Below are 12,964 nucleotides of genomic sequence, written 5' to 3'. Positions count from 1 at the left end.
AAAATGGCTGAGGTTCTTGAGAGTGGGCATAGCCAAGATTTAATTTTAAGCTTGTTTCGCGGATCCACGTGCCCTTCCTCTTTCCAAATCACCAGTGCAAACTGCTGCCTTCTCAAGGCCCGGGGTGGGTCTGTGCCCCGTGGTTGGACAGGGTCATATGAACACAAAGAACCAGCCAGGGAACACAGAGCAAAACCCAGGAGTTCAGAGGAGGCAAGGGAGGAGAACTGGAGGGGCCAAGGGCATGTAGCACTTTGGGGAGGGGTGTGAGAGGAGGTCTGAGGCAATGTGGTCTGGATCTTAGGGTACAGAGAGACCCCAGGGGACACCTATCCACTCTAGAAAAGTGCACTGAGCCCATGATCCCAAGGTGGGTGGATGACAGCTCTGCTCAGCTGCACGTTGGCCCGTTTTCCTGGCAGGTTACCAGCCAGTCCCGGTGTCTACATCTCCCTGGCTTTTAAAGCAAAGATAGGAGTCTGCAGCCCAGGGTCGGTCAGGGGGGCAGAGCTTTAAAAGGGCACCAGTCATGCCTTTGAGCAAGGGAAGAGCTGGGCATTGGAATGTTTCTCTTATTCCGTTTATTTTGTCTCAGCGATGGGGAGTGAATGGAATTAAAAACCTAAAGAAGCTTGGAACTTTAAGACAGTGGGGATAGGCCCAACCTGACCCAGGATCCCTGGGTCCTTGACCCAGAGGTGGAAATGGTTTTGGAGAAGGTCTTCCCCAGGCCTTCCCCTAGCCCTGCTTAGCCATGCTCAGGTGGAGGTGTGGTCGCAGGGAGGGACGCTGGCCCCAGAGGTTCTTACCTGCTGTGGGTTTGGTGTTTTCTGGCTGGTGAAGGTCTTGCTTGGCTAAAGAAGAGCTAGAGAAGGTGGAGCATGAAGCCCAGATGCGCCCTATTAGTTCTGGCTGGAGAGGGAGCCAGCCTGTTGGGGAGCCCAGAAGGCAGCACTGTTTGTTGCCAGGCTCCCATCCGGGCCACTGGGGAGGCGGGCATTGGCACAAACCATGCCAAGTGAGGCATGGAGCAGGTTGCATTTTACAAAGAGGTCTGCACCAACAGGCACCCCACCCCACACTCTTCTTACAGTGTGACATTGACCTCCATCATGCAGGGAAGCAGGTGTTCCCTGAAACTGGGAAGATACTGGTGACTGCCTCCACCAGTGAAGTGTGGTAAGTGACTTACAAGGCCAGGTCATAAAGGGTAATCTAGCTTCTGCTGGGACATGCACTTGTGGGGGCCTGAGCCCCCAGCTAAGAGGTTTTAGTTACACCAAAGACCCCACGCTGGAGAGAGCATGTGGCGAGACCGTATAGAGATAGAGAGCAGCTCAAGGAGCCCACGCTGCCACAGTAACCCCGTGGAGCATCAGACCTGAGAGGGAGTGAGCCTTCAGGTGACCCCAGCCCCATCATTCATGTCTTCCCCACCGGATGCTGAATGGAGCACATGAACCCCCTGCTGAGCCCTGGTAACACTCCAGCTTCGTGGGCAAAAGAAACACGTTGCTGTTTTAAGCCACAGAGTTTTAGGCTGGTTGTTACGCAGCCACAACTGACTGATACAGGGGTGGAAGGAGGATATTACCACATATTAAGCGGCCATTTTGCCCAATATTTCACAGGCATGACTCATCTAATTCCTACAACAGAAAGGTAAACACCTCTGCTGGCCCTTCTTTAGAGATGCAGACGCTGGGAGTCATAGGCACTAAGTAGCTCCACCAGGGACACATGCCTGTGGGTGACAGGGTCAGGACTGGAACCCAGAGCTGACCTGGAGCCAATGCTGTTTCCCATGGTGACACCTCTCTGTTCTGGAATTCTTGCCCCAGCTCTGTTGTGAGCTGACTGACCAGCCTGGGACAAGCCCTGGCCCTCGTCTATGCCACAGCAGACTCCCCGTCTTGTACCTGTGGCCTTGCCCGACCTCTGCCTTTGGACACCTGAGGCTGGACCCTATGGACCTACAAACTTAGGCCTTTTGAGGCCAGTGGAGCTGCACACATAGACACAATGAGGGCTGGCTCCCCAGCAACAGTGACAACAAGAGAAAAGTGTGCTCTGGAGCACAGAGCGTTTTGTAAAGGAGCTGAGAAATATTCTCTTTCTTTAAAAAAATTTTTTTAACATTCATTTTTGAGAGACAGAGAACACGAGTGGGGGAGGAGCAGAGAGAGAGAGAGGAAGACACAGAATCTGAAGCAGGCTCCAGGCTCTGAGCTGTCAGCACAGAGCCCAATGCAGGGCTTGAACCCATGAACCGCAAAATCATGACCTGAACCGAAGTTGTATACTGAGCCACCCAGGCGCCCCAGAAATATTCTCTTTCCATGCTTAGCATTTACCCTGTGCAGAGCACTGCTCCAAGGCTTTTTACGAGTAGTAACTCTTTAATCATCAGAGCAGTTCTATGAGGTGGGCACCTAGTTGTACAGATAAGGAAACTGAGACACAGGGAGGTTACTGAATTTGCCCAGAGTTACATGGCTCATGAAGGCTGGAACTGGTATTTGAACCTATCAGTTTGGCACAAGCATCCCATGTGGAGGGACATTAAAACAATTCTCTTCTCAGACTGGTCCAAGCAGATTCTACATTGCGTTTTCTTTCTTCTTCACATCCATATTCCTTGATCTGAATCTCTTGGAGAGAGAAAACAGGAAGACACAGGCTGGCACTATGAAGGGGAAATGGGGAGCTCTGGGCTTCTCTCTGCCCCCCAGGATGCATTCAGTCAAGTAGCCTGCTCCTGCACAATGTGGAGACAGAGGTCTGAAATGTCCCTGAAGAGGTACTCCCATCTGAGCAGGCTCAGAGTCTCCGCAGTGCCTGTTGCCATGGCAAACAGCCATATAGAGAGCCAGGCAGATCATTCCAGAACCCCCGCCCCACCGGTTACCCTCTGACCCAGCAAAGTGAATGGTCTATGCTTTGAAGATGCTGCATCTCTAACAGGAATCTGAGCTCAATGTTTGGCCTCACCTTGGAGGCCATGTTCCTGCTTTGGACCCGGAAGTAGCTTTCCTCCCACCCCACTGTTCTGGGGGGAATAAAGATAGTGCAGTGTTCCGATGCTCACAACCCCTCAGCCTTAGAAAAGCACAGTTACTCTCCACGCTGATGAGACTGGATCCTTGCATTTAAGCTGTCACCGAATGCTGATCTTGAGCTAGGCCTTGCATGTCCCCATATCAAACACTCAGGAGCGATTCACTAGTCAGTGACTGAGGTTGGGTTATTGTTTTGTTGGGTTAAGTAGAATATCTCCCCTTTTTGGGCTCCTGGGTGGATAGAATGAGGTACAGTACATCAAGGACTTAGCACAGCGCCTGGCGCCAGAGAGAGGCAAAATGCATGCTTATTCCTGTTCCTTGTTCTGACCTGTCCCCCTGCTACCCAGTACATCATCTTCTGTCCTCTCTTTCCCTGGAAAGTACACCAGAAACATGAAAGAAAGCCTAGAGGGCTTCCTGGAGGTGATATTCCTATACCCCAAACAGGATGTATATATGTTCTAATAAAATAATGGCCCCTATTTTTACAGTATCTACTGTGTGCCATGCACCATCTATATGCTGTCTCACTTGATTCTTATTGCAGTCGTTTGAGGTTTCATTATCCCTACTTTTCAGATGAGGAAACTCAGATGAGATGCAGAGAAATTAAGTAACTTACCCAAGACCACACAGGTTATTTGAACCTGCGAAGTCTGGTACCAGAGTGTGGGTATTTAACCCCCACGCAATCCTTTTTTGTGTCATATTTGTGTTTGTATTTGCATCGGGACTCTTTCCAGCTGCCCTTCATACCCCTCTTCCTGCTCTGGCTCCTCTGAGCAGCTAGACCTACCTCCCTGAGGGATGGGGAACCTCTTGCCTCTGTCCCCTTTTGGATTCTCTATGCCTTCAGTAAGGCAATGACCATTTGTTCAACCACTGGACTGCACCTTCCAGTCCACTGAATGACTATGGAAAGAGAAGGGAAACAAAGGAGACAAGCTCAAGTGTGAGACTGACTGGGGCCATAGCCATACTGGTTGGCAGGCTCATGGAAAAGGAAAAGGTCCCAGGAATGGGGCTAGAGTGGTCCTGGCAAGGCCAACTCAATGGTCACCATCCAGGGTCTAATGGCAAGCTCTGGGAAGTCTGGGAAGCAAGCTCCAGCTTTGAGAGACAGGGCTGGAAAATTCTGGCAGTGTTGGGTCTCCAACCTGAGCTCCCTCCAGACAGGGGAATCAGAGCTGGGCTCCCGGTCTGTGGGGCAACAAAGTTCTGGGCAGGGAAACTGAGGCAGGAACCTTATCCTCCATGTTGGGCCAGTCCAGGGGTCCACATGCAAGGTGCTGACTCCCAGTATGACCTGGCCATGCAACCTTAGGCCTGTGGGTAGTAGGACTCCATTCAAGCCCCACGGGATGGCATTACTAAGGCTGTTGAGACATTTGCTGCCTGTTAGGATGGTCCCAGACCTGAGTAGTGCTGGGTCTGCAAGTGGGCATGGGCATTCCAGCTCAAGGAGGTGGGAAGGAGAATCAGGTGAGTAGAGGTGAAGGTCACACCTCTTAGCACCCCACCTCTCCTACCATAGGGTCCTGCGTGCAGAGAGCTCAGAGTCCTCAGACCCTCAGAGTTTGCTCTCCAAGGGCCTTAGGATTGGTGTCACCTAGGGCTTAGGAGGGAAGGACATGACAATCTGATTGTAGAATTTTATACTAAAGTGTTAATGACTACTTGTTTTTTTTAAAGGGTCTGAGGACCTCACAGAGGCCCCTTATTAGTGTGATGTGGGGGGGTGGTGTCGACTAAGCTAGGGGGATGCCATATATGCCAGTAGCCTGATTAAAGCCTACCTGTCTCCCCACACAGCCCCCTTCTCTGTTCTTTACAGATGTCCCAGGTCCTTGACTCTCCCCTCCTCACTCCCGTTTTGACCCCCCATGTTCTCATTCTTTCCTTTCCTTCACTTAGCCACAGTGAGAACCAGTCCCCCATCTTGTCTCTGGCACCCTGCCTGGGAAGCGACTTCTGGCATTTGCCCTCTGCCCCAAGGACCACTAGAGATGTCTCATCCAACATGTCCAGCCTCCCCGGCTGGGCCTCCGTGGAGTAGAGGGACAGAGCAGGAAGTGATAAAGACCGTGGCGTCCTTTGGGAGTCAGGAAGACTCCCCTTCCTCCCAGCTGAGCCCTCCTTCTGAGGGAAAGGCAGAGGCCCCTCTTGGTAGTACAGAGTGAGCCCCACGGGTAGACCACTCTGCTCCCTGAAGCCAGGAACCCGCATCATCTCCTTGGTGCTTGTCCTGGACTCCTGGCAAATTCACACACTGTGCCCTGGCTTTCCCAAACAGAGAGGTCAGCCACAAAAAAAAAAAAAAAAAAAAAAAAAAAAGCAAAAGCCATGGGGGAGAGATCGGGGAGGCCATTCCTCTGGCTCCCACATATGGGTTTATTATTCCCAAACTGCAGCACTGGGGTCAGCCGTGCTGGCCTCTGCCTGCAGCTGTGGCCGCCTATCTCCACTCCAGCAGCCTCCTTCCACCTAATGACTGCTGGCCACCTGCACAGGGAGATAGATGGCTGCTGTCACCCCAGCAGGTGTGCAATGCAGAGACACAGACGGTGGGCCACAAGGGCAAAGGTGGTCGTTGCAGATGGGTTGGGAGCTGGTTTGGGGCTTCGGGAAGGACGGAGGCTCCAGATTGCAGCCTTTTGTGAAAGGCAGTCGCCATTCCGGCCTCCTTCCCTTTTTCCTCTTCCCCTCTGTCCTGGAAGCCAGCCACCTTTCCCTGTCAGGACCATCGGACTGGTGATGCCTGGGCACCATGGGCTGTCCCTGCCTCCAGGGATGAGAGGGGAGGCTTCCCGGTGTCATGTGACCCAAGTGCTGGCTCTGGACTTCTGTCTTTATCCTGATGTCATCATTATGGCCTCCACACTGGCTGTTACCAGGAGAGGAGGAGGAAGAGGAAGAGAAAGAAGAGGGGGGGGAGGAGGAGGAGGAGGAAAAAGAAGAGGAGGAGGAGGAAAATGGGGGTGGGGTGGGAGTGGGAGGGGAAGGAGGAGGAAGAGGAAGAGGAGGAGGGGTCATTGACTCCCATGGGGCACTGTGGTGGGAGAAACTCCCTCTCACTGAGCTGTGGAACTTGAGTGACTTACCCGTTCAGCTTGTCTGGGACCAAGTGGGTTCCGGGGGGTGGGACTTTGAGTTTTAAAACTACGAAGTTCCTGGCAAGCTGAGATGAGTCAGGTACCCTGCGTGGAAAGCCATGGGTGGATGGGGCTGGAGGCAGTGCCCTGCTACCCTGGAAAGAAAGTGCCTGCTTTCCCTGCTCCCCCGACCCTCTCCAAGAATGCAGCTTTTCGGTCACCTGGCCATGTGAACTATGGCTTCCTGGGGGATGAGGTCGTGCCTTCATCTGCCTCCATACCTGGTGTGTCTCTGGCGAACTCCATTTTCCAAGAACTGGTGCACTGGGAACCTTGGCTGTGCCCTGAGAATGAGATTGGCCCGTTTCACTGGCACCTTCCCATCCCTGGGTGGTGGCCCAGAGCATGTCTCTGAGAGCCTAAGGTTCAAACCAGAAAAGCAGATGCATTGTCAAAGCCAAGGGTAAGGGTGGGAAGTGAGGGAGACAAGAACTTCTGAGAACATGAGACAAAGCCAGGGTCAGGGCTGTGTTTGAGACTCCTGTTGATGACTGGTTTGTAAAAGTCACCGTCACATCCCCAAAACATCAGAGTGTCTATGGCAGAGGTGCCAGTACGAAGGGAAGGGAGGAACTGGGTGAGTGATGCCTCTGACCCTGACTTTGCAGAGGATGCAGCAGGGTGGCTGGGCTGGGCTCTGGGAGGTGGTCGGCTCGGGTGGCCTGACGTGGGCTTTGTCCCTAAGAATCAGCTTCCTGCACACCTGAAGCTGGAATGAAGATTTCCACCTCCCTGGCCTGGAACCCTTCTGCACTTGCCCTCTGCTGGCTGTTCTGGATGACTCAGCCCCTCTGCCCACCCCTGAATTAGCCTGCCTGGTCATTCCATCACAGGTAACATGGAGAAGAAAGCCCGAGACCTCAGGCGGAGATATTACCAGGCACACAAATGAGCTTCAACTTTAGTCATTTAAAAAACAAAAAAACAAAGAAACAAAAACCAAAAGAGCGGATTTCCGGTTTGCCTCTGCAAAGAGGAAGTTTTCTTTAACTTCTCAAATCTTTCAGGCCCCAGTGCTGACTGTTCTTCCTCTTAGGCACCTGCAGCCCCAGCCCCGGCTGGAAGTGTCCCTTTATGCAGTCAGCACCAACCATGTTCAACTTCTTAATAGCTGATTCCAGCCAACCTTCTCCTCTCCCCATTTCCAACCCCAAGAATGTTGCAGAGATTAATTAGAAAGAAGCTATCTGCAAGAAGGCAACCGCATGACAAGTCTCTTGAGAATGGGGCCCCTGTCTAATTCAGCTACTCATTCTATAAATACATATTGAATGTGCCGGGCACTCTTCCAGGGAAGAGAGTAGAGCGGTTATGGGCACAAGGCTCTGGAGCAAGACTGCCTGGGTTCTTCCCTCGGCTCCACCAGTTACAAGTCGTATGACCTTGGACAAGTTAATTAACCTCCCCAAGTCCTAGGCGTAATAATATTACCTACCTCATCAGGTTTTAAGGATTAAAAGATATATACACGTTTCTGAGAACAAGGGATGAAAACATATCTCTGCACAAAACTTGTACACAAATGTTCCTAACAGGCAAAAAGTAGAAACAACCTAAATGTCCATCAACCAATGAATGGATAGAATCTGGTACATCCGTACAGTAGATTATTCAATAAAAAGCAATGAAGTACTGACCCCTGCTCCAATGAGACTGAGCCTTGAGAACATTATGCTGAGTGACAGAAGCCAGTATTATATGGAAGCACCACATATTATATGATTCCATTTATATGAAATGTTCAGAAAAGGGAAACCTATAGAGGCTGAGAGGAGATAAGCAGTCGCCTGGGCAGGAGGAGGAGGGGAGAATACAGAGTGATTGTTAGTGGGTACAGGGTTTTATTTTGGGGGTAATGGAAATGTTCTAAAATTGACCATGGTGATGGTTGCACAACTCTGTGAATATGCCAACAGCCACCGAATTGCATTTAAATGGGCGAATTGTATGGTATGTGAGTCACATCTCCATGAAGCTGTTTTTCAAATGTCTTCGAACAATGGCTGGCACATATTAAGCACTATGTATTAGCTAGTGTTATCTGGGGCTAGGAAAATAGGAATGAAAAAGATGAGCAGATTCTCTGCTCCATCCAGCTTGTGCTCCTAGAACTCACTTCTCTAGCTCATGCATTGTCAAACGCAGGGCTGGCACACAACCGACTTTTGCTATCATTAGCCTGTGTGTGCCCTGTAAAGTGTGGCCATCTTGCTTTCCGTGAAGGTGTGACTTCTTTTTTTTTTTTTTTTTTAAGTTTGTTTCTTTATTTTGAGAGACAGAGAGAGAGAGCATCAGTGGGGTAGGGGCAGAGAGAGAGTGGGAGGGAGAATTCCAAGCAGGCTCCACGCTGACATAGCACAGAGCCTGTCATGGGGCTCAAACTCAGGAACCACAATCATCACCGCAACTGAAATCAAGAGTCAGATGCTTAACTGACTGAGCCACCCAGGCACCCCGAGGGTGTGACTTTTGATGTCTGGCTAGCGCTATCTGCCCATCCCTTCTTGTCCCTTAACAAAGCTCACCCTCTCATGGACCACAGGACTGACCCACCGGTTCTGCTTCTGAATTTTCTCAACTCCTGACCTGGCTTTGTCCTCTTCTGTAAAGCAAGTGGGAACTCAGTGTCTCCTACAGCCTTTGCTATTCAACGTGCGGTTCCAGGACCAGCGGTGTCTGCAACACTATGGAACTTGTAAGAAATGCACAAAATCCCGGGCACTGCCCCGGAACTACTGAATCAGAACCTGTGTTTTGACAGGATCCCCAAGTGATTCATTTATACATTGAAAGGTTGAGAAGAAACCCTGAAGCCCCTTCTTGGCTGTAAAGCTTTAGGATTCTGTGGGAAGGCATCTAGTAACAACAGCCAGGATATGTGGAGCCCTTACTCTGTGCCAGGGCCTCACACAAGTCCATCTCATTATCCACACAAGCTCAAAACTGGGGTAATCATGATGCTATCTTCCAGGAGAGCGAGCTGAGGCTGCCTCAGAAAAGCTGGGCCTCTCCGCTCAGGTCACCTAGCTAATTGGGGACAGAGCTGGATCCCAAATCGGGTGGGCCTGACTTCAACCATGCCGCGTTGCCTCAGGGGTCCAGGCGATGCTTCAGAGAGGAGTTGACATTAGAATTTTACATTGCCAGATGATGAGGAGTTTGCCAGGCAGTGCGTGGGAGACAGACGTTCCAGGGGAAAAAAAGAGTGAGGGCGGTGGTCCAGGGCTGGGAGAAAGTTTGGCAAGTCTAGAGAGTGGCCTGAAGTGTGGTTTTGATAAAATCAGTGATAATTTGGCAAGAGCTGGTTTCTGCTGAGCACAGCATGGGAGGAGGGGGAGATAGTCAGGTTACCTAAATTATAAGCAAGTTTAGATAAAAATCTAATGACATTTTAATGTGTTTTCTGAAGGTGCTATTTACTGAAGTGAAACGTATTATACTGAGCAAGCATATGTTGTTCATTGTGCTAGAGAAAGATCATTCCTGTGGATTGAGTTTGCCTTTTATAATTTACCTGCCATTACTTTAAAAAGGGTCAGCTTTGCCGTAGCCATGTAAAGTATCTTGGGAGTTACGGACAGTTGGGAGTTATGGGAGTTACGAGTCTCTCCTCGGACAGAAGGACCATTACCAAGAAATGTTATACTTGCTAGAATTCTTCCCGCGTTTGTCGATCCACACATGGTTCTGAAGTTGTCCTCAAGGGGTCTCCACATCACTGGGCAAAGCATCACAGAGTCATAGCAGTGAGGCCACAAGTCATGTCCTAAGATTGTAGCCATGGTGAAAACCCTCAAAATCAAATCTCAGAGGCATTCATTGGAATGGACATTTTTAAGCTCATCTTTAAAGTTCTTGTTAGAGTCTATGCCCCAGTAACAAATCATTTGGTAAAAACAAAAGAAAGAAGAGATAACACATTCTTCTCTTTAACTTGGATTTTCCTCTACTGAGGAAGTATCTAAATCAGTTAGGAAGTACTGAACTGCAAGGAACAGAAACCGCAAGGAAACATGGTCTAAATAGCAGAGATGTAGCAGGCAGCTCTGAGTTGGACAGCTCCAAGGGCTTGCTAAGGGATGGCTTCGCAATGATATCCTGGCCTTAGGCTCTTCCCTATACGTCTGTCTCAGAATATTGGTTTGTCCTCTTGTTGGCTTCCCTCATGATTCCAAGATGGTAACAGCAGTTCCAAAAATCTAGTAACATAAAAAAGGGAAGCATCACCTTATGGGTTTCTTTTAAAAAGAATTGAAGCCTTTCTAGAAAGCCCCTCACCAGACTTCTCACATTTCATTGGCCATAACTGTGTTATATGCTCTTTGCTATATCAATCACCAGCAAACTACAGTTGGCTTAGATCAGTGGATATTTGCCCCCTGGGGGTGCAGAGGAGCACTTGTCTGGGCTGAAAAAGAAAGAAAGAAAGAAAGAAAGAAAGAAAGAAAGAAAGAAAGCAAGCAAGCTCCACCAGTAGGAAAGAATACCAGAAGGCATGGTTTGGGGTAGGTAATCAATAGGGTTTTCTATTAATTTCTTATTCATGGCAATGGAAAACTCTTGAAATTCTGAAATCAGGGGGTGTGATAGTCAATTATTGGTACAAAAGTGCTGTTTAACAACCACCACAGAATTCTGGATGCCTCAAAAAATAACCAACTGGGCTGCTGTCTCATCTGGACTGTGCTTGGCTGGGGTAGCTTCTCTGTATCTGACCCTCACCCTCCTCCTGTGGCCAGCAGACTAGGCATGTTCTTCTCATGGAGGTGGCAGGGGTATGAGAGCCCAAGCCCCAGTGAGTAAGCCTGTTCAAGCCTCTACTTACCTCCTGTCTGCTAATGCCCTATTGATCAAAGCAGGTCACAGGGCCAAGCTGGACCTCAAGGGGCTCGACCCATTTAGTGGGAGGTACTGCAGAATCAGACAGCTGAGGGCCTGGATACAGGAAGGGGACAAATGCAATCTATTATAGGGGGGACAAAATAGTAAGTCAAAATAAAAACAAAATATTAAGTCAAAAAGAAAACAAAGGGTGACTTTAACAGTATTTTTGCTTTTAAACTGCACTTTAAAAATTCAAAGACCTTTTTTTTCTCAGAACATAAAGGAATTTGGAGATGTTCAGGTGAATAGAAACATTAAAACATTGGGACCCTGGGTGGCTCAGTCGGTTAAGCATCCGACTCTTGATTTCAGCTCAGGTCATGATCTCACAGTTTGTGAGTTCCAGCCCTGCCTCTGGCTCTGCACTGACAGCCTGGAGCCTGCTTAGGATTCCCTCTCTCTCCCTCTCTCTCTGCCCCTCCCCTGCTTGCACGCTCTCTCTCTCAAAATGAGTGAAATTTTAAAAAACATTAATAAGTTGTGTGTGTGTGTGTGTCTGTGTGTGTGTGTGTGTGTGCATGTGTGTGTAGATTGCAAAGAGTTTCAAAAAGCAGATTTTTCTAGCTCTGAACACCACCGTATCTGTGGTTGTATTAACACCATATATCAGAGTATCCATTTCCACTGGTAACTACTCTCATTGCCCCATCCTTCTCTTAAAAAGCAATACCTATGGTCTATACTGAGGAAATAAGTGAAGACCATATAAATGAGAAAAAACAAGGCTTTCACTGAGAGCAGAAACTCAAAAGCAGGCAGGGGAGTGGGGAAGCTTTATAGTGAGGGAAAAGGAGGATTTCAAGATTGTCCTGATGGGAGATTGTTGAGGAGGCTGGAGGTGGGTAACTGGAAATGGGACATTCTGTGTCATTGGTCCTGAGTTGGAAGCAGGGGCAAAAAATAGTGAAGCTGGCTGGCAGTGACAGTCCTAGCCTTTCTGATGGGACTGCTGCACAGGCAGATTGCTGCAGAGGTTAAGGTCAGAGTTCTATCAGCCACGGTCTGGCCATTGTCTATTTGTGTATTAGTTTTCTAGGACTGATGAGACAGAAAGTCCCAGGGGCTCCTCAGCATGGTGGAAAGAGCCCTTCACTCTGGACTCCAAACTTTTCTGTCCCCCTCCAGACATCAGTGCCACCAGCATGCCCAGAGACACACACAGCTCTCACCTCACCAACCTGGCCACCGGGGCACCTCCACGGTCCCAGAATAGAGTGTGTGCCTCATGCCATGCCTGCTTTACATCTGTCCATCCAGGTCAGGCTCAAGAGCCCCACCCCTGCACCTCCCCAAAGCTTTTCCCCTCTTTTCCCCCAGACAGAATGAATTGTTCCTGCCTTTGGGTCACCCAAACGATTTGAGTGAATATTTATTAAGATGAGGATTGATCACCTTGTGTGAAAAGGCATTTGTTACCAGTTTGTCTCCTCCCCTATGCTGTGAATACATTGAAGGAAAGCTTTCAGCTTTCTCTGTGCCTAGTAAAGGGCTTTGCAGAGAGAAGGCTTACAACAAAGTCTTTTTGGGAAGACAACTGTCTTTTTGGGGGAGAGAAAAGGGCATAGTTAGAGTTGACAGATAAAATGCAAGACAGTTAAATTTGAATTTCCGAGAAACAATAATTTTTCAAATATAAGTATGTTCCAAATATTGCCTTATAAGCAGATCCAGAAATAACGTATGAGACATATTTATACTAAAAAAAAACAAAAAACAAAAAAAAAACCCTACTCATTGTCTATCAGAAACACAAATTCAATTGTGCCTACTGCATTCTTGTTTGCTAAATATAGCAACCCAGACCACAGGGTAACGCCTAGTGAAACTGCAAAATGGTTTGACTCTGAGGCCAAGAGGAAATCTCCC

Source organism: Lynx rufus, unplaced genomic scaffold, assembly GCF_022079265.1.
Source record: "Lynx rufus isolate CCGP_SWC_20201006 ecotype Redwood Valley unplaced genomic scaffold, mLynRuf1.p SCAF_11, whole genome shotgun sequence".
NCBI classification, from domain to species: Eukaryota; Metazoa; Chordata; class Mammalia; order Carnivora; family Felidae; genus Lynx; species Lynx rufus.
This window is presented reverse-complemented; position numbering follows the sequence as displayed.